General features: G+C 44.7%; 1 protein-coding gene and 1 pseudogene across 2 annotated transcripts in view; both read left to right on the plus strand.

Moving 5' to 3' along the window:
* The window catches only part of LOC146075882 (uncharacterized), a 98,345-nt pseudogene extending 78,629 nt beyond the window's left edge, over nucleotides 1-19,716 (plus strand). Inside the window, exon 2 of the transcript XR_014473648.1 lies at nucleotides 15,163-19,716. The product of XR_014473648.1 is annotated as an uncharacterized LOC146075882 (transcript). The remainder of the gene's footprint in view (nucleotides 1-15,162) is intronic.
* The window catches only part of LOC146075893 (uncharacterized), a 150,460-nt gene that overhangs the window by 78,597 nt on the left and 51,052 nt on the right, over nucleotides 1-20,811 (plus strand). The window lies entirely within an intron of this gene.

The following is a 20,811-nucleotide window of genomic DNA, read 5'->3' on the forward strand; positions in this document are numbered from 1 at the left end:
AATCCCCTTATGGTGACACTGTGACCATGACACTGTAGTGAAAATCCCATCAAATGAGTAGCCCCTGTAGGTGTACCAGACACCAATTATGCCCACAATATCCATATCCCCCTCCATCTATAGATTTGTTTCACAACCCACCCCCATCCAAACAATTATGAGTTTGAATCAGAACTTATATTTTAATCCTACTTTCATTTCTTGATTGTACTTCTATGTACACTTATATCTTTTCATGATTTATTGAGTCAATTGTACACTTTAACATGGAAAATCTTTATCTCAGTCTTATTCTTTAACTTCTTACACTCCAAACCTTATCAATGCACCCATTGATGATTGGGATGGCTGGATCGGTGGATTGGCCCGGCGGGTGTAGGGAAGAATTTGGCCCATTGCACCCATTCCCAGTGGTGCATTGCAGTGTTGTGCGGGTAGCCTGCGTCGCGTTATGACGTCATGTGGCCAGGCCTGCGGACATGCTCCCACACTCAGGGGCTGCCCCACTGGTAGAGATGACCGGTGCATGTGCTTTACAGATCTCCAGACCTCAGAGACTGCTGCAGGCTGGATTGGTGAGGGGAGCGGGAGTGGCAGGGAACGTTGAATTTTTTATTAATTATGGCGCGGTAAGTAACGCCCACCCCGGTCTACACGCACTCAGCACCTGTATTTACACATCGTAGAAACTGTACCATTGGAAGTATAGAAATGGAGGTGTGGCCACATCCCTTTATGATTTTGTACCGATTTCTGACCCTCAGATGTTGGAGGCTATGTCATAGGTGCTAAATCTCAGGAGTGGATGTAGAATTCATCAAAACATACAAGTTATCAACTCAGGATCGTTGTGTTTCAAACAACACCACCACACCTGAATTCATTGCCGTCATTGAGTATCAATGCAAACACATTCTAACATTATGGTGAAATCTACAACAAATTACAATCTTAGGTCTTTGGCACAGCATACTGTAAGATTACATTTTTCAGCAATTTTGGAAATAAAAAAACCCCAAGGTTTTCCCGGGCAACGCCGGGCGGGTCAGCTAGTATATATATATATATATCAAATTTTTTTCAAATGGATGAAAAACAGAAGGCGGCACTCTCAGGATACGTGAAAAACAGTGTATTCAAATCATATCAAATAGGTGCAAAAAACACAGCCTGTAAGTCGACAGTTTCAGAGCTGACGCTCCTTCCTCAGGACAGCTGGTTACTCAGCTCCTAAACTGTCGACTTACAGGCTGTGTTTTTTGCACCTATTTGATATGATTTGAATACACTGTTTTTCACGTATCCTGAGAGTGCCGCTTTCTCCATCCTCCTTTCAGTCCAAGTGCCGGTCCTAACTGCCCTGTATATGTATATATATGTGTGTGTGTGTGTGTGTGTTGATAAAGGGGCATCTGCCCCGAAACGTTGGTTTTTGTACCATGCACTTTTGAAACATAAAGTTTTGCACAAGTCCCAGGAGTGACAGTTTCTTTCTATACCCCCGTGTGTATATATATATATATATATATATATATATATATATATATATACACATACATACACATACATACACATACATACACATACATACATACATACATACATACATACGCACCACACATCTGGAAAAATTTATTAATAAATGACTTTACTGTGATTTAATTGTTTCAAAATAAATAAGCTTAAAAGCAACATTCATAAAAAATAAATATAATCAGGGACTTCCGGTTTGAGGAAGTATGGCAGAGGAGCTTCGTGACCGTTAAAGCTCTGAATACTTCTGTTACCAACTTCTCTGCACTCTCTCCTCTCTGAGAAGACTCCTTGCTACCTCCGGTGACACACCGCCCTCCCGGGATAACGCTGGCTCCGCAGGACACTGCTCCCCACCATCACCAGCACTTACAGCCTGCAGCAGACTCCAGCGCCCACTCTCCTAAGAGCTCCGTCTCCTGTCTGCACACGTCAAACTTTATTCACGTGGAGAGCGGCTCACTCCTCTCCTTGTCCGACAATGACAGGCTCCCCGGCTGATGGCGGGACTTGTGGAGAGCGGCTATCTCATCCTCTCCACGGCTCCCTCTAGTCTCCAGGACATCCTGCCGCACAACGCTACCCGCATAGCCACTGTCATTCAAGCTGATAGACCCGGGCACCTCGATTAATCTGTTGATCCATTCTAAGTCGCTCCCATATCACCAGTCCTCCCAGCGTCTCAACAAATTCCCAGAGACTCCTTGTCCAATACAATGTGGTAAATATCCTCGGGTTGGGGCTACCGGGGTGATCCTATACTACCTCTTTTATAAGGCTATTGCAGCCTGCTAGCAACCTCCTCATCGCCTGCCAGCACTTTGGTGCGGCATATGGAGAAATATCTTAAGTCGCCGGCTCCTCCTCAACCAGCTCAGCTTTCTCCATTAAGACAGGAGAAAAGACGTGCCGAAGCCAATATGGCGCCCAGCACTGAAACACTGCCTTCCTCCCCAACTTCTAAAAAAGCCGCTTCCAGCTCTAAATATACTGACAAGCCTCAGGTACGGAAAAAACTCGACTCTCCCCTCACATATACTCATATGGTTGACGCGATTAAGTCAACGGTAGGCCCTCTGCTTACACAAGCGGTTAACGACATCACCTCTCAGCTACAGCAATTAACCCACAGGGTAGGGGAAGCAGAAAAGCATATTGGCAGGCTCGCCCACGATATGGCCACAATGCAGACAGACATGATTAAGCTGCAGAAAGATAATCACAGCTGTGGAAGATGCTGGACAACATCGAGAACAGATCTCGTAGAAATACTATTAGAATAGTGGGCATCCCAGAATCCATCAAAGACCAAGTTCTGGTTCAATTTGCTAAAGTCACACTGCCTTCCATCTTAGGCATCTCTGAGCAATGTAAAGATCTGGTTATTGAGCGGATTCATAGGGTTGGCCCAGTTAAATCTACAGACCCACGTCCTCTGGTTGTTATTTTCAAGTGCTTAAATAACCTACACAAACTAGCGATCTGGACTGCCTCCAGGAAAGTGAAACCACTCATGTGGGAAAACATTAAATTGATTTTGTTCCAAGATTTTTCTGTGGAACTCACGAGGGCTAGGAAAGCTTTTTCTAATGTGTGCACCGGGCTTGTACATGAAAAGAAAAAGTTTGCCTCCTTTTACCCAGCCAGGTTTCATATTTATATTGGTGATACATTCTATGATTTCTCTGACCCAAGAGATGCTGACTCATTCCTTAAAGATAGAGAAAAAGAGGATCCTCAGGACATAGCTGATCCTTAACTGACATCCTATGTCATTCTCTATATAAAAAATATAGAGATCTGCTCTCTCAACCAATTGTTTTTTTCAGCATCCTTTTTCATGTTCATAGATGTAAATGTACTCTGTATTTCCACTGTATGGCTGTTTTATAGTTGATGATCCCTTAGGAGATGCCTACCACACTCCTTGTTTAGAAAGGAGAAATGTATACTAGGCTTGGTTTATTTCTTCATTAATGAATAATCTTAAAGGTATCATAAGAGGTTTTAACTAACACTTGTTACTTGTAGGGTCACCCCTAGAGCTCCTTCTCCCCCTCTCCTCTGCAAAAACTCATTCCGCAGTGTTTATTGGTTAGCGCATAAGTGGGCAGTATATACAACTGTCACCTATCCTCCGAATATTTCACCCTGAAGTCCAACGCTCTAACTTCTTACTTCCCAGGACTTTTGCATTTTTATTTTCATTTATCTAATTTATCCAGATGTATAAGCAACTTGTCCTCTTCCCTAATCCCCCCTCCCCGTCCCCTACTCTGTGGTATCCACACAAAAACATCTGTGTACAGATCATCTGGCTATGCATGATTGAAATTTATCACCACCCATTATGGTTTCCCTAACATTGCGTATAGGCACTCTTAATGTAGGAGGTATCCATTTGCCTGGTAAAAGGCGGAAATTCTTGCAATACCTTCAACTCCAAAAATGGACATAGTTTCCCTCCAGGAAACGCATTTAACACTGAAAGAGACCTCTAAACTTAATTCATTTGGTTGGGAAGTTTGGGTGCGGATTTTTTAGAATATGGAATCCGACAGGGTGACCTCCTTCTATGAGCTTGTGAACAATATCCGAGGGTAAAAAAAATCTTGGACGTACACAGACACACAACATATACTGTGACGTGCAAATGCACGAAAGCTAGAAATAGTGTTTATAGGGATTAAATGAGTCTTTATGAGAGAAAGAGGTGAGGGAGATGAAATTTCACAGGCTTTATTCTGAGTCCTTTTATTAGGATTATAATCTCCATTTAGACATGCATGTCCTTATTTGGTACCACAGGGATAGTTTATTGGTATCTGGATAGGTCCAGTGTTTTGTGTCTCCTGTGGCCTCCTTTTTCAGGGTCCCTTTCACTGGGGTTCACTCCCTCTCCCTGGGGCTGCTTAATTCTCATGTGGCAGCTTATCCCAGAGTTTCCACTTCTCGGATCTTTTATTTGTTACTTTACAGGTTAAATAATTGATCTATTTATATTGGATCACCTTAGGTTGGTGGTTAATTGCTCAGAACCTTTTTACCAGACCGTTGTTTTTAGTTGGTATTCTGGTTCTCTTTTGCCTGTTATGTGATCAGTACTGTCTAGTGGGTATTCTTGATGTTACATGTAGGCATGCCTGTGTTTAGCTGTACTGGGATGCTGCTTCTTTTATCTTTAAGTATACCTGGTGTATTTTTCTATAAATGGATAGCTTTTATTGTGATTTTATTCTCACAGAGTTACTATTGCTGATATTATTTGGCAGCTTTTTACAACATTTTAATCAGCCTTTAAACAGGTTTAAGTTGGTATATTTATTTTTATATATTCTTATATACCAGTTAAGTCACCTCAATTGGTGCTCAATTGCTCAGAGCAGTATTATTAGACAGTGTTTTTTTAATCTCACTAATTCTCTGGCAGTTCTTTCCCTGTTATAATGTGGCTGTTGCCATCCAGTGGATATTTCCGATACTGCATGTGTTCATGCCTGTATTTACTAATATTGGAGCATTGTTTTATGTTCAGATATACTTTTATATCTGATTTGTCTGTAGCTTCCCAGTCTTGAATAGCTTCTGACAGTAACAGTATTTGGCTTTCTCTCACAGAATTAACATCTAAATATATACATTTTACAGCATGATTGTATCATTATTTCGACATTTCATATGTTTTGCAACATTGAAACAAGCAGTAAGGTCTACGCGCGTTTCACAAGTTTGCTTCTTCAGGACTGCCTGAAGAAGGGACATAATTCAAAAGTTTGTGCGGACCCCCAATCCCTCTTCCCCATTCCTCCAGTATTACTTGCACCCCCAGCCTGAGGCTGTCCCCAGTGTCCCTGGGTGGTGGGCACAGCGCTAATAGCAATGTGTAAAATGAAGAGAAAAGAAACATTGGGTTAAGTTGTAGAACTTAGGAAAAGAAGAGAAAAAGAGTGTCCTTGTGTGGGTGCACCACAGAGAGTAAATAATACAATAAAAATTAACTTTTATTATTATACCTTTTAAAAGGCTGCGAAAATGAGTTAAAAAACACATATAACGTACAGAGGTGGGGTAACACAATTTTATTAAAACAAAGGTGGCAGGCAGGTGTGGCTGTACACTTGTTATGGATAGCGTGTAGTGATTATACAGTGTGTAGATGCCTCAGTTCGAGCCGTGGATCTACAATGTCCACAGCGAACAGAAATATTGGGGTGCCAGGGGAGCTGGGTCAACTGACCTCTAATAACTCCACTCGATTGGCAAAATTATATATTCTCACGTGTGCCGTCTCTGACAACAGATTCACTAGTGCTATCTGTGTATTAGAGCACAGGAGCCAAGAAGCTGTATATGACAAGGATCTGCTGCTGGGGTGTCTTGTCTGTCACAAATAGCAGAGAGAACACATACCCAGGGTGCCTGATATTGTCGCTTGATGGTATAACAGACGTGAGCGAGGGTTCTGGGGTGGGATGCGTCCCTGTCTATGGATAGGGGGAGACACAGTAACCACTAATCACTCTCTCACGTGCCTCGTAAGAGAGACCCAAGTGCTGTATAAGTCACCTAGCACTGATACCACACAGCTCGTACACTGGAGTCTCAAATGGGGTGTCAAATCTGTTACAGTAACAGAGAGACCTCAACCCCAGAGAGCCCTCTGGTGTAATAGGAGGGTAAATCAGCTGTGGGTATGGCTTGAGAGGTGAGTTGTGTCCCTGTCCGTGGACCAGGGAGAACACAGTCACCACTATTAGCTCTCAAATGGAGAGAGGTTAAAGAGAGTGAGAACTCCCAGGGTGGGGTGTTCTCACTGAGGCACAGGTGTGAGTTGTAGCCCTTACAAGGGCTTACAAGGCAACACACTGTAATACATGAATCAAAATGCAATTTATAAAGAAAATAACAAAAGCAGCACACAACTGCTTGCGCACTGCTAGCCGGCACGCGCTTCGCAGTGTAGCTTCTTCAGGGCCAACCTGCCTGTGGGTATGTAAGGGTTTAAATACCCCTTGGTTACATCTCTAGACCAATCACAAATCACAGGCGTTTTCACGCCTCGAATCCCTGTAAGTCTGCCCAACCAATCACACAGGGTCAACACACGTCCAGAGATGCGTCATCATCTGTTATGATGGGTAGACCAATCACCGCTACGGCCGCATCTCTCGCCTCCCGCGCATGTGATCTGTTACAGCCAGTCGGGGTCCGTCTTGGTGACGTACAAGTCTCCGCCCCTGAGAGCGTCACTGACACCGCCGTGTACCGTCACGGTTGTCATAGTGATTGGACGCTGCGCCCAACTCTCGGGGCGCAGGTGGATGTGGTGGCGTTGGTGTCATAGGAGTAACGCTGCCGTCTGGCGAATCAGATTGCTGTGCAGTCATGGGCTCGTCTTCGTGGGGTGTGGTTACGCTCCTGTTGTGTATGGTTGCCTAGGTGACTAATGTTATTGCGTACACGTCCCCAACATCTCTGAGTTGATGGATCAAATGTAAGGTAGATCGGGGATATGAATTCTCGTGGGAGTACAGATACGTATACATTGGGCTGGTAAGTATCATATGTCTCCACACAGACCCGTTGTGTGTGTCACATACGTGACCTTATCGGGTGGCTCCTTCAGCCTTGTCATGTTTTGCCATCGCTGGCAGAGTTGATCTGGACCCTTAACTATCTGGAAAGGATTCTTGTTAGTGTACAGATTTCGCATATTTGGAGGTATGGTGGTCAGTACAGTGTTACATCATGATGTGCTGTATGACCGCATAAATGGGACATAAGATAATTTGGAAGCTTATAGTCCCTATCAAGTGGCTTGGCCTTATCGTGTCATATTAATGCTGATAGAGTGGGCGTGAGCCATGGATGATCTTCTAGATTTATAGTCTACAGGAATTCCTTTGTGGGCCACATAATCATCTCTGCGGGACATAATGTCCTCTGGGGAGTATATAGTCCCGTGGTAAGTATATCAATTTCTGACCGAGCCTTGCATGCCACTCTCTTCATGCTGCAGAAAGTAGGAAGTGGGAATTCAACTTTGTACTGTAAACATCGGAATTCCTGTAGACTATAAATCTAGAAGATCATCCAGGGCTCACGCCCACTCTATCAGCATTAATATGACACAATAAGGCCAAGCCACTTGATAGGGACTATCAGCTTTCAAATGATCTTATGTCCCATTTATGCGGTCATGCAGCACATCATGATGTAACACTGTACTGACCACCATACCTCCAAATATGCGAAATATGTACACTAACAAGAATCCTTTCCAGATAGTTAAGGGTCCAGATCAACTCTGCCAGCGATGGCAAAACATGACAAGGCTGAAGGAGCCACCCGATATGGTCACGTACGTGACACACAACGGGTCTGTGTGGAGACATATGATACTTACCAGCCCAATGTATACGTATCTGTACTCCCACGAGAATTCATATCCCCGATCTACCTTACATTTGATCTATCAACTCAAAGATGTTGGGGAAGTGTACGCAATAACATTAGTCACCTAGACAACCATACACAACAGGAGCGTAACCACACCCCACGAAGACGAGCCCATGACTGCACAGCAATCTGATTCGCCAGACGGCAGTGTCACTCCTATGACGCCAACGCCACCACATCCACCTGCGCCCCGAGAGTTGGGTGCAGCGTCCGGTCACTATGACAACCGTGACGGTACACGGCGGTGTCAGTGACGCTCTCAGGGGCGGAGACTTACACGTCTCCAAGACGGACCCCGACTGGCTGTAACAGATCACATGCGCGGGAGGCGCGAGATGCGGCCGTAGTGGTGATTGGTCTACCCATCATAACAGATGATGACGCATCTCTGGACGTGTGTTTACACGTACCGGAGAAGCACCTTGACCCTGTGTGATTGGTTGGGCAGACTCACGGGGATTCGAGGCGCGAAAACGCCTGTGATTTGTGATTGGTCTAGAGATGTAACCAAGGGGTATTTAAACCCTTACATACCCACAGGCAGGTTGGCCCTGAAGAAGCTACACTGCGAAGCGCGTGCCGGCTAGCGGTGCGCAGGCAGTTGTGTGCTGTTTTTGTTATTTTCTTTATAAATTGCATTTTGATTCATGTATTACAGTGTGTTGCCTTGTAAGGGCTACAACTCACACCTGTGCCGCAGTGGGAACACCCCACCCTGGGAGTTCTCACTCTCTCTGACCTCTCTCCATTTGAGAGCTAATAGTGGTGACTGTGTTCTCCCTGGTCCACGGACAGGGACACAGCTCACCTCTCAAGCCATACCCACAGCTGATTTACCCTCCTATTACACCAGAGGGCTCTCTGGGGTTGAGATCTCTCTGTTACTGTAACAGATTTGACACCCCATTTGAGACTCCAGTGTACGAGCTGTGTGGTATCAGTGCTAGGTGACTTATACAGCACTTGGGTCTCTCTTACGAGGCACGTGAGAGAGTGATTAGTGGTGACTCTGTCTCCCCCAGTCCATAGACAGGGACGCATCCCACCCCAGAACCCTCACGTCTGTTATACCATCAAGCAACAATATCAGGCACCCTGGGGACGTGTTCTCTCTGCTATTTGTGACAGACATGACACCCCAGCAGCAGATCCTTGTCATATACAGCTTCTTGGCTCCTGTGCTCTAATACACAGATAGCACTAGTGAATCTGTTGTCAGAGAAGGCACACATGTGAGAATATATAATTTTGCCAATCGAGTGGAGTTATTAGAGGTCAGTTGACCCAGCACCCCTGGCACTCCAATATTTCCAATATTTCCGTTCGCTGTGGACATTGTAGATCCACGACTCGAACTGAGGCATCTACACACTGTATAATCACTACACGCTACCCATAACAAGTGTACGGCCACACCTGCCTGCCACCTTTGTTTTAATAAAATTGTGTTACCCCACCTCTGTACGTTATATGTGTTTTTTAACGCATTTTCTTCTACGATCCCCATGGCAGCCAAGACCCTGGGATTTCATCCCTCTCCCTTCAGATAGACAGGTTGTTTTTTTCCAGGACCTCCCCCTTCCTGTATAAAGCCTCTCTCCTCCCCTTCCTCCTTGTCTTTTTTTCCTGTCTCCTAGTGTTCAGTTAGACTAGGGTAATAGGTTTGTTGTTTTTATAGTAAGAGCTTGCCTCCTTTAAAGCAAGGGTTACTCTGGGGAATAGGGCATATGGGAGTGTGACCCGTAGGGGTGCCTGCCCATACAGACAAGCCCGGAGGTGTCCCTTTGGGGTTTTCACCCAGGTGAAGGAAGGATGCATTTGTTTGCACTTACATGGCCGTCTGGAGTCCCATCATGGGGGTAAGACCGTCACCGTGCGGCGCCCGTTTGATTGCCGGAGTCTGGAGCCCGCTGCAGAGTCCGTGACAGCAGGGCAGGAGACGCCGCCGGAAGACTACAGGTACCACAAGGCACCTGGACAGCGTTGAACTTCCGGCGGACGGCAGCGAGCGGCAGAAGCTTTGCCGCGAATAGCCGCCGCCGGAAGACTACAAGTCCCACAAGCCAGTGGGGAGAGCGGGTAGCTTCCGGCGGGCGGCATAACAGGAAACGCTGCAGAACTACAGCCCCCACAGGGCAGTGTGGCGGCGAGATCATAGTGCGGAGGCTCAGGGACTTTTTCTATCGGCCCTCCCCTTCTCTGGACTACCTTTCCCATAAGGCATCGGGAGAAAAATCCCAGGATGCCCGGTGAGGCGGGGTATTTAAACCCTGCACTAGTGAGGCAGATTGGGTGATTGATCCATGCACTGACCTAGAGACAGCTGCGCCTCTGAGTAAGGTAGGAAAACGTTTTTTTTTTTCTTCTTTTGTACTGTGACACAATGTACACGGATAAGATTCTGCTTGATCTGATGGATTGGATGAGGAATTCATTCGTATCGAAACAAGAGTTCCAAAGTTCCCAGACTAACAAGAGATCTAGGGACCAAGCAGACCTCAGTGATGGAGACGCCTCCTCAGAGGGTTCGATAGGAGATAAGGATGACACTTCTGAAGGAGAGATTAAGGAAGATCCCAGAGTATTTAACTTTGATAACGTGGAAAGCATATTGAAAGCCATCTACAAGACCATGAATATCAAAGAGACAGTCACTCCTACCGAAGGGGAGGATATACCGTATGAAGATAGGTCGAAAAAAGGTAGACCCTTCCCAGTCCATAAAGTTATGAAAGATATAATCTTGAAGGAATGTCAAACCTGGATAAACGGCAAGGGAAACTCTCTAGGATAGACCATATGTATCCAGTCAAGGACGAACTGTTTCTAAAATGGTGCACATTGCCGAATATGGACGCCGCAGTGGCGGAGCTGACTTCCAAGACCACAATCCCTCTGGAAGACGGGGCATCCTTTAAAGACCCCTTGGACAGGAAAATGGAGGGGTCCCTGAGGAAACTGCATTTCTCATCAGCAGTAGCACTAAAATCAGGGGTGTCTATTGCATCAGTAGTTAGGGCGCTGAGACTCTGGGGTACTTCTCTGCATACCGATATTAATGAAAAAATATCTAAGCAGTATCTCCTAAAGAACCTAGAGATGATGCAAAAGGCAATTGAATTTGTTTGTGAGGCATCGATAGACATGGTTTCCTTCTCAGCGAGGTCTATGGCAGCAGGAGTGTCGACAAGAAGAGCTCTTTGGCTCAGAGCCTGGGCAGCAGACTCTCACTCAAAAAACAGACTGGTGTCCCTTCCGTTCGAAGGTGAGCAGCTTTTTGGTTCTAAATTGGACGCATTAATCCACAGGAGGAAAATCCCTCGAACTGCCACAAGATAAGAAACCAAAATTCCCGTTTACGTCTTCAGCTAGACAGCAATACAGGGCGGCAAGGGGATATAGGCCAGGAAGGCCCTATTATCAGAGAGGAATGTTTCAGGCATCGAAGCAGTCCTTTCGCCAGAACTTTAGAAGAGGGCCCAGACAATGACGACTACAGTCCATGTGTGGGAGCCCGTCTGCTACAGTTTTCAAAGATCTGTGAAAATACAGTCCAGGACAGATGGGCGATGAGGATCATAAAAGAGGGGTACTCAATAGAATTTATACAGATACCAAGAAGAGACCGATTCTGGGTGTCAAGAACTCCCCAAAAAGGAGTAGAAAGAATGGAAATGAAGAAGATTGTAACACAACTACAAAACATAAAAGCGATAGAACCAGTGCCAGATCAAGAACAGAAAAAAGGCTTCTACTCAAACATCTTTCTAGTAAAAAAGAGTTCAGGATGCTACCGCATGATATTAGACCTAAAGAAGCTGAACAGGTACGTGAATACAAGAAAATTCAGGATGGAGACCCAGAAGTCAATCCTGGCGGGCATAGAAGCAGGAGACTTTATGGTCTCACTCGACCTCAAGGACGCATATTATCATGTCCCAATCAAGTCTCAAGACAGGAAGTTCCTGAAGTTTTGCATGATGGGGAAGCACTACCAATTCAGATGTCTCCCTTTTGGCCTGGCCACATCCCCCCGAGTATTCACAAAGCTCTTAATTACCTTAATAGCGGAAATGGCTAAAGCATATTCGGATCTGGCCGTACCTGGAAGATCTGCTGATTGCAGCTTCATCAGAAAGGAAAGTCCAAAGAGATGTAGAGACCGTGATAGAATTTCTTCAGGTCCACTGCTGGATAATAAACTTCCAAAAAAGTCAGTTAAAGCCATCAAGAAATATACAGTTCTTGGGGGTTGTGATAAACTCCGAAGCTTTCGAAGTAAGGCTTTCAAAGGAAAGGTGTCAAAGGATAAGATCCACTGCCAAGACTATAGCGAAGTCGAGGTCGACTCAACTAAAAGATCTGTTAAAATTGTTAGGCATGATGATGTCAACCATCGGAACAGTCCCATGGGCTCATTGGAAGTTAAGAAAGCGGGTGCGGCGTTGGAGACAAGCATCAAAATATCACCACAAGTGAGAAAGTCATTGACCTGGTGGAGGAGCATGGAAATGGAAGAAAGGGCAACATCGTTGGCACTTCCTTCTTTTCAGGTGGTCACAACGGACGCCAGCTCGATTGGATGGGGGGCCCATCTAGAAGACCTGACGATTCAGGGGGAATGGTCAGGGAAAGAAAGCCTAAAGTCGTCCAACTGGAGAGAAGCAGAAGCAGTCTGGAGGGCGATAGGTCAATTCGCAGAGAGACTGAATGGAAAACATCTAAGAGTCTTCTCGGACAACACAACAGTGGTTTCACACCTGAATCATCAGGGTGGAACAAGGAGCAAGGACCTGATGTCAGTCGTCTCAAAGATCATGAGCTGGGCAACAGAGAATGTTCTTTCATTAACAGCAGTATTTGTTCCGGGGGAAGAAAATACCCTGGCAGACTTCCTGAGCAGGAGCAAGATCCTACCGGGAGAATGGGAGCTGGACTCGAACGTATTCGAACAAATAGTCAGAAGGTTCGGGAAACCGGAGTTGGACCTTATGGCGACGACTGCCAACAGGAAGGTCAAAAAATTATTCTCCAGATTCTATCTATACCAGACAGCGGCAGTAGATGCCTTTTCGATAAGATGGAGCTTCCACCTGGGGTACGTGTTCCCCCCATTCCCTCTAATACACAGAGTATTAAAGAAAATTGTAGAGGACAAGGTCACAGTAATCATAATTCTCCCTTTCTGGCCGAGTAGGTCGTGGTTCTCCACAGTCCTGAAGCTGGCAGTCCAGAGCCCCATGACTCTACCCTTGTTTCCCAGCCTGTTACATCAGGGTCCGGTGGTCCATCAAAATCCAGAGACACTATCGTTGAAGGCATGGAAATTGAGAGGAGGATCCTGAAAAATCGTGGCCTGTCGGATCAAGTAGTCAACTTGCTACTTAAAGCGAGGAAAGAAGTTTCTTCTTTGGTGTACTACCGAATATGGAAAGCATTCATCCGCTGGCGGGGATCAGCGAGCAATATGGATCAGACCACCATTTCACAAGTATTACAGTTCCTGTACTTGGGCTACGAAGGGGGGCTTGCTGGTTCAACCCTGAAGGTCCAAGTCTCGGCCCTTAGTGTTTTACTGGGAAGAAAGTTGGCGGAAGAGGACCTCATCGAGAGGTTTAGTAATGCAGTTAAGAGAACTCGTCCGGCGTTTAGGTCGTTGGTGGCACCCTGGGACCTGAACCTAATCTTGAATGCTCTTACAAGGGAGCCCTTTGAGCCATTACAGGAGGCAGCATGGAAGTACCTGAACTGGAAGATCCTGTTTTTGGTCGCGGTCACATCTGCGAGAAGGATCAGCGAGCTGCAGGCCCTCCATACAGAAGAGCCTTATCTGATACTGTTCCCGGACAAAGTGGTTCTGAGAACGCATCCCGACTTCTTGCCGAAAGTTGTAAGCTCTTTTCACATAAACCAAGAGATCACTCTTCCAGCATTTTATCCTGAACCTAAGGACGAAATTGAAGAAGTCTGGCATACACTGGATCTAGTGAGGGGTATCACTATTTACCTGAACAGAGTGAAAGAGAGCAGGATTTCCAAAAATCTATTCATAGTCATGGAGGGGGCAAGAAAAGGATTGTCTCCATCTAGACAGACCATGGCCAGATGGATTCGTGATCTCATTGCATTCAGCTACGAGCGAGAGGGTCAAGAAGTCCCAAGCATTATAAAGGCACACTCCACTAGGGCCATGGCGACATCATGGGCAAGGAAGGCTCAAACGTCGATCAAAGACATCTGTGGCGCAGCTACCTGGAAGTCCGTGCATACTTTCTCCAGACATTACGCTCTTAATGTCTCAAAGCCATGTTTTGGGGAACAAGTTCTCCACAGTGTCCTTACCGATTAAATTTCTTTATTTGACATTATTGTGTCCCTCCCTCTTTCTGCTTTGGTATGATCCCAAGGTCTTGGCTGCCATGGGGATCGTAGAAGAAAGGCTTCAATTATACTCACCGATAATTGCTTTTCTTCCTAGAGATCCCATGGCAGCCATTAGTTTGCCCTCCCCTTGTGTGTTTTTTTCTTAGGACCTATATAGAAGAGACACTCAAAAAGACAAGGAGGAAGGGGAGGAGAGAGGCTTTATACAGGAAGGGGGAGGTCCTGGAAAAAAACAACCTGTCTATCTGAAGGGAGAGGGATGAAATCCCAAGGTCTTGGCTGCCATGGGATCTCTAGGAAGAAAAGCAATTATCGGTGAGTATAATTGAAGCCTTTCGCAGCCTTTTAAAGGTATAATAATAAAAGTTAATTTTTATTGTATTTACTCTCTGTGGTGCACCCACACAAGGACACTCTTTTTCTCTTCTTTTCCTATGCTCTCAAACCCAGTGTCCAGAGGTAGCACACCCCTGCCTATATAGGTTCAACCTTACATACATTATTTCAGGGGTCCAAGTATATTTAGTCTTGTGCGACTGACCAAAAAAACTCCTGTTTCTCTCAAGTTGTAGAACTACAAGTCCCAGCAAGCCTTCCCCCATATGCAGGAACTTGGAGAACCATAAGTCCCAGCATGTGGGAAATTAAAGGGCAACATGCGCAAATATTAAAACAATGGTCAGCGACTGATTTGTTGCATAGAGAAATATATAATGTTCCTTACACAATAAAACCTGACATCACAGTTGAACTATGTTAAATTTATACTTTTTACATTTCTTACAGGACGACTACACATCTAATATTTATAGTCCAAATCCTGCTCAGAGGGACGTTGTTCTCTGATCCAGCCAACTAAAGTCCTCATTTCTTCTTACACCTGGAGGATTAACCTAAGGGACGATTTTCTGGATAGAAGAAACATTTAAAATTATTTTTTTTCTTATCTCGCACATGATGAGCCTCACAGGAGACAGACCACATGTGTGCTCTGAGTGTGACAATGGCTTTACACGTAAATCATTGCTTCTTATACATCAGAGAAGTCACACAGGAGAGAAACCATATAAATGTTCTGAATGCAGCACATGTTTTTCCCAGAGGCCAAATCTTGTTAAACATCAGAGGAGTCACACAGGAGAGAAACCATATAAATGTTCTGAATGCAGCAAATGTTTTTCCCATAAATACAATCTTGTTAATCATCAGGGGAGTCACACAGGAAATTACCCATATAAATGTTCTGAATGCAGCAAAGGTTTTTCCAAGAAGTCAGACCTTGTCCGTCATCAGAGGAGTCACACAGGGGAGAGACCATATAAATGTTCTGAATGCAGCAAAGATTTTTCCCAGAAGTCACTGCTTGTCCAACATCAGATGATTCACACAGGAGAGAAGCCATATAAATGTTCTGAATGCAGCAAATGTTTTTCCTGGAAGTCAAATTTTGTTGTACATCAGAGGAGTCACACAGGAGAGAAGCCATATAAATGTTCTGAATGCAGCAAATGTTTTTCCCACAAGTCACATCTTGTCCGTCATCAGAGGAGTCACACGGGAGAGAAACCACATAAATGTTCTGAATGCAGCAAATGTTATTCCCACAAGTCACTGCTTGTCCACCATCAGAGGAGTCACACAGGAGAGAGACCGTATAAATGTTCTGAATGTGGAAAATGTTTTCCCCAGAAGTCTCATCTTATCCAACATCAGATGATTCACACAGGAGAGAAGCCATATAAATGTTCTGAATGCAGCAAATGTTTTTCCATGAAGTCAAATCTTGTCCTACATCAGAGGAGTCACACAGGAGAGAAACCATATAAATGTTCTAAATGCAGCAAATGTTTTTTCCATAAGACACATGTTGTCCAACATCAGAGGTGTCACACAGGAGAGAAGCCATATAAATGTTCTGAATGCAGCAAATGTTTTTTCCAGAAGTCACATCTTGTCCAACATCAGAGGAGTCACACAGGAGAGAAGCCATATAAATGTTCTGACTGCAGCAAATGTTTTTCCTGTAAGGCACATCTTGTCCAACATCAGAGGAGTCACACAGGAGAGAAGCCATATAAATGTTCTGACTGCAGCAAATGTTTTTCCTGTAAGTCACATCTTGTCAGTCATCAGAGGAGTCACACAGGAGAGAAACCATATAAATGTTCTGACTGCAGCAAATGTTTTTCCTCTAAATCATGTCTTGTCCAACATCAGAGGAGTCACACAGGAGAGACTATATAAATGCATTGATTGCAGCAAATGTTTTTCCCAAAGACTACAGCTTGCTACACATCAAATGATAGACTACACAGTGTAGTCACATAATTATGACCACCTCCTACATATGATGGCAGAACGTAGCCCATGAAGTACATCAGGTGTCATTCACTGGCTTGGTGGGTAAATAAGGTGTGCGATCGGCCACCTGCAAACATCACTTGTTGCGATCATGGATAAAACCGGAAATGATTCTGATGTGCAAAGAGGGATAATTATCGGCTTTCTGGCAGTATTTCTGAAACAGTGCAGATTGTGATCTATTATCATGCTGATGTGGTGAATGTGTATTGTGACTGGGACCATTGTGAAAAACAGATGCAAAAATTGAGCATCACCACATGCCATTGCCGTTAGAGGTGAACGTTGGATAAGCAGGTGCATGAGTTGTATGCAGTTGGTGGCAATGTTATGGTCTGGAGATTGTTTTCATGGCAGTTTCTGGGCCCAGTCATCCATGTGGACAGCACTCAACTGATTTGGTTATGTATACATCCTAGCAGATAACGTACATCCATACATGCTGGGGCTGCTGGGATCTTCATGCAAGAGAATGATGTCACACAGCTAGAAATGTCTGACAGTGGTTGGACAACCTGACCAAGACTTCTAAACACTGCCTTAGCTCTCTAATTCCTGGATTTGAACCCAGCTGAGCATCTGTTGGGCCATCTCTGTCACTGTGTTTGCCCTATGGTTCCTCAAGCAGCAGTAGGATGTACTGCAGTCAGCATGGCTCCAGATAGCTGTGCCAAGCTACCAGCACTTTATTGGGTCACTCTCAGCCCACCAGACTGCTGTTTGTGCTGCACATGACGGTTACTCTGGCTATTAGCTGGTGATCATAATAATGTGACTGTACAAACATGCTTTATATGCAGGTAGTGTTACTACAAAGACCATACTATTTAATCACGTGAGGAGTCTGAGAGCCCGAATGCAGCATGCCTCATAAGTGAGTTAGGTTATACCCCCACAATATGCATTCTATGGAGACCATTTTTATTTTCTAAATGTGAGAAGTGTTCTATATAAATTAGTCCTGATAGTCAGAAGCAATCTGACAATTGGACTTGGGGCACTTTTTTCCTTGGACTGCTCTGTTAGAAACTAGATCTGCAGTATAACTACAGATAGTAGTGATGGGGCTGCTGACACTGAGCTGTGTAATATACATCTGTTCTGCTGGTGCTGGCACTGAGCTGTGTAATATACAGCTGTTCTGCTGGTGCTGGCACTGAGCTGTGTAATATACAGCTGTTCTGCTGGTGCTGGCACTGAGCTGTGTAATATACAGCTGTTCTGCTGGTGCCTGTACTGAGCTGTGTAATATACAGCTGTTCTGCTGGTGCCTGTACTGAGCTCTGTAATATACAGCTGTTCTGCTGGTGCTTGTACTGAGCTCTGTAATATACAGCCAATCTGCTGGTGTCTGATCTGAACTCTGTTATATACAGCTATTCTGCTGGTGCCCGTACTGAGCTCTGTAATATATACAGCTGTTCTGCTGGTGCCGGTACTGAGCTCTGTAATATACAGCTGTTCTGCTGGTGCAGGTACTGAGCTCTGTAATATATACAGCTGTACTGTTGGTGCCGGTACTGAGCTCTGTAATATACAGCTGTTCTGCTGGTGCCGGTACTGAGCTCTGTAATATATACAGCTGTACTGTTGGTGCCCGTACTGCGCTCTGTAATATATACAGCTGTACTGTTGGTGCCCGTACTGAGCATTGTAATATACAGCTGTTCTGCTGATGCCGGTACTGAGCTCTGTAATATACAGCTGTACTGCTGGTGCCGGTACTGAGCTCTGTATTATACAGCTGTTATGCTGGTGCCAGTACTGAGCTCTGTAATATACAGCTGTACTGCTGGTGCCAGTACTGAGCTCTGTATTATACAGCTGTTCTGATAACTGAGATGGGACTAGTAGAGAAAAGAGCTTTGTATCCAGTACAGGGTTCCAGTAGTGCCTCTGAGTACTGGGAATTCTGTGAGTTCTGGACATTGCTACAGGAATTTATAGTGCGCCAGTCGCAAACAAAACACAATGTTTAAAATGTACCTTTGATTTGGTTCTATATTAAAGCTGAGCAATATGACAAATAACATCAAAACAAGTGAATACAGTGCAAGTTAAAAATGCGTGTGCAGGGTCGCCATGTATCTGCCTCCCTGTATATTAGTCCTATTAATTGACGGTACCTTATAATTGATTCCCTTTACATAACAATGTTGTGATACTCTGGGCCAGCAAAAAAAATTTTGGGGCCCCGTACAGTGATGTCTCCGGGGCCGCCCCACCCTTCAACCATTATCAACCCCGCCCCCACCCATATGCTGGAAAATAAACTGGCAGTGCCCCCTGCCGGACCATAAACACATAGATACACATACACACATATATAGTTGTACCTACACTAGGGCCGGCAACAATTGGACCCCATTCCTTTATGAATATGCCATACTCAAAATAAAATAGTCCTATAGCACACCTATAGGCATTAGCAGTGGGATACATATTACAAAAAAATACATATCAAACAGATGATAGTATAACTTAAATAAACAATAATAGTTTTGTATAAAATTATCCCAGCGAAAGACATACTATATTAACTATACTATATTACTATACTATATTAACTGTACTTAAAGCTAAAAAAATTATATATATAGATTAGTTCTTAAAATCCTCTATCTTTATCATTTTATTCTGATTGTTTATGCTATTTTTGTGCGCATCCCATCCCCGTTCTTGTTTCCCCCATTTCCTTTTTTCTATTCTGTATCCCCCCTTTCTTTTGTTTGATAAAAATCTTACAATTGAATGATCCCCCTACTACCTGAACGCTGCTGTGATTGTGTTTACTATGTGTTAACATTTTATTACACTGTTTTTTCCTCTTTTTGTTGTGTTCTTTATTGTTGTATTTTGATTGTGTATACTATTATTGTGTGCATCCCATCCCCCTGTTCTTGTTCCCTCCCCTTCCCCCTTCCTACTTTTTATTCTGTATCCCTATTTCTTTTGTTTAATAAAAATTTCAATAAAATATATTGTTGGGGTCAAGATCTACTTCTGGTCTGCCAAACCTGGTTACTATCATCTCGAACACCTCTGCAGAAATCTCCCATTCTCCTGGTGAGATCTGTCTTCGGCTCAGAAAATCTGCAATGATGTTTTCTGGTCCTGGTATGTAAACTGCTGAGATTGAAAGAAGATTCTTTACCGCCCAGGACATGATCATCTCTATAACTGTTTAAATCAGCAGACTCCTTGTTCCTCCCTGGTGATTGATGAGCCACAACCATCACATTGTCGGACATCACTCTCAAGTTGGAACCTCTGACTCTTTCCTCTAAGCAGCTGATAACTCTTAGTAGTAGTAGTACGTTTATTTATAAGGCGCCGCAAAGTGTCCGCAGCGCCGTACATAGCAAACGAAAAAAAAATGACTCGGTAACGTACAGGGTGTGTTGAAAAATACAGTATAAATAGGGGTATAGCTGGTAGAACTAAAATCAGCATCAGTTCAGAAGTAGGTGTCAAAATTGTCGAGGAGACTGAAGATGAAGTAGAGGAAGGGAAGAACAGGACAGGAGCACAGGTGAGGTAAAGAGGTAGGGTGAGTACGTGAGGAAGGAGGGCCCTACTCATAAGAGTTAACATACTAAAAATAGGTGGGTGGACGAACGAAAAACAATAGGATAAGTAGGAACGGGGGGGAACGGAGGCAGGATAAGAGGATCAAAAGAGGTTAGGAGGAGGGATAGGCTAGTCGAAAAAAGTGGGTTTTGAGGGAGCACTTGAAGGAGGTAAGGGAATCAGAAAGCCTGATGGGTGGCGGGAGGTTGTTCCAGTGCAGGGGGGCAGCGCGAGAGAAGTCTTGGACACGGGAGTGGGAGGAGGTGATTAGGTGAGAGGTCAGTCGGCGGTCAGTGATGGAGCGAAGAGGACGGGAGGGAGTGTGGATAGAGATCAGTGAAGAGAGGTAAGGAGCGGTGGAGGAGGAGAGAGCCTTGTAGGTGGTGGTGAGGAGTTTAAAGAGAACTCGGAAAGGAATTGGGAGCCAGTGAAGAGATAGACAGAGGGGGGAGGCGGAGGTAGAGCGGCGGGAGAGGAAGATGAGCCTAGCAGCAGCGTTAAGAA

This window comes from Crinia signifera, chromosome 4 (genome assembly GCF_055691185.1).
Source record: "Crinia signifera chromosome 4, ASM5569118v1, whole genome shotgun sequence".
NCBI classification, from domain to species: domain Eukaryota; kingdom Metazoa; phylum Chordata; class Amphibia; order Anura; family Myobatrachidae; genus Crinia; species Crinia signifera.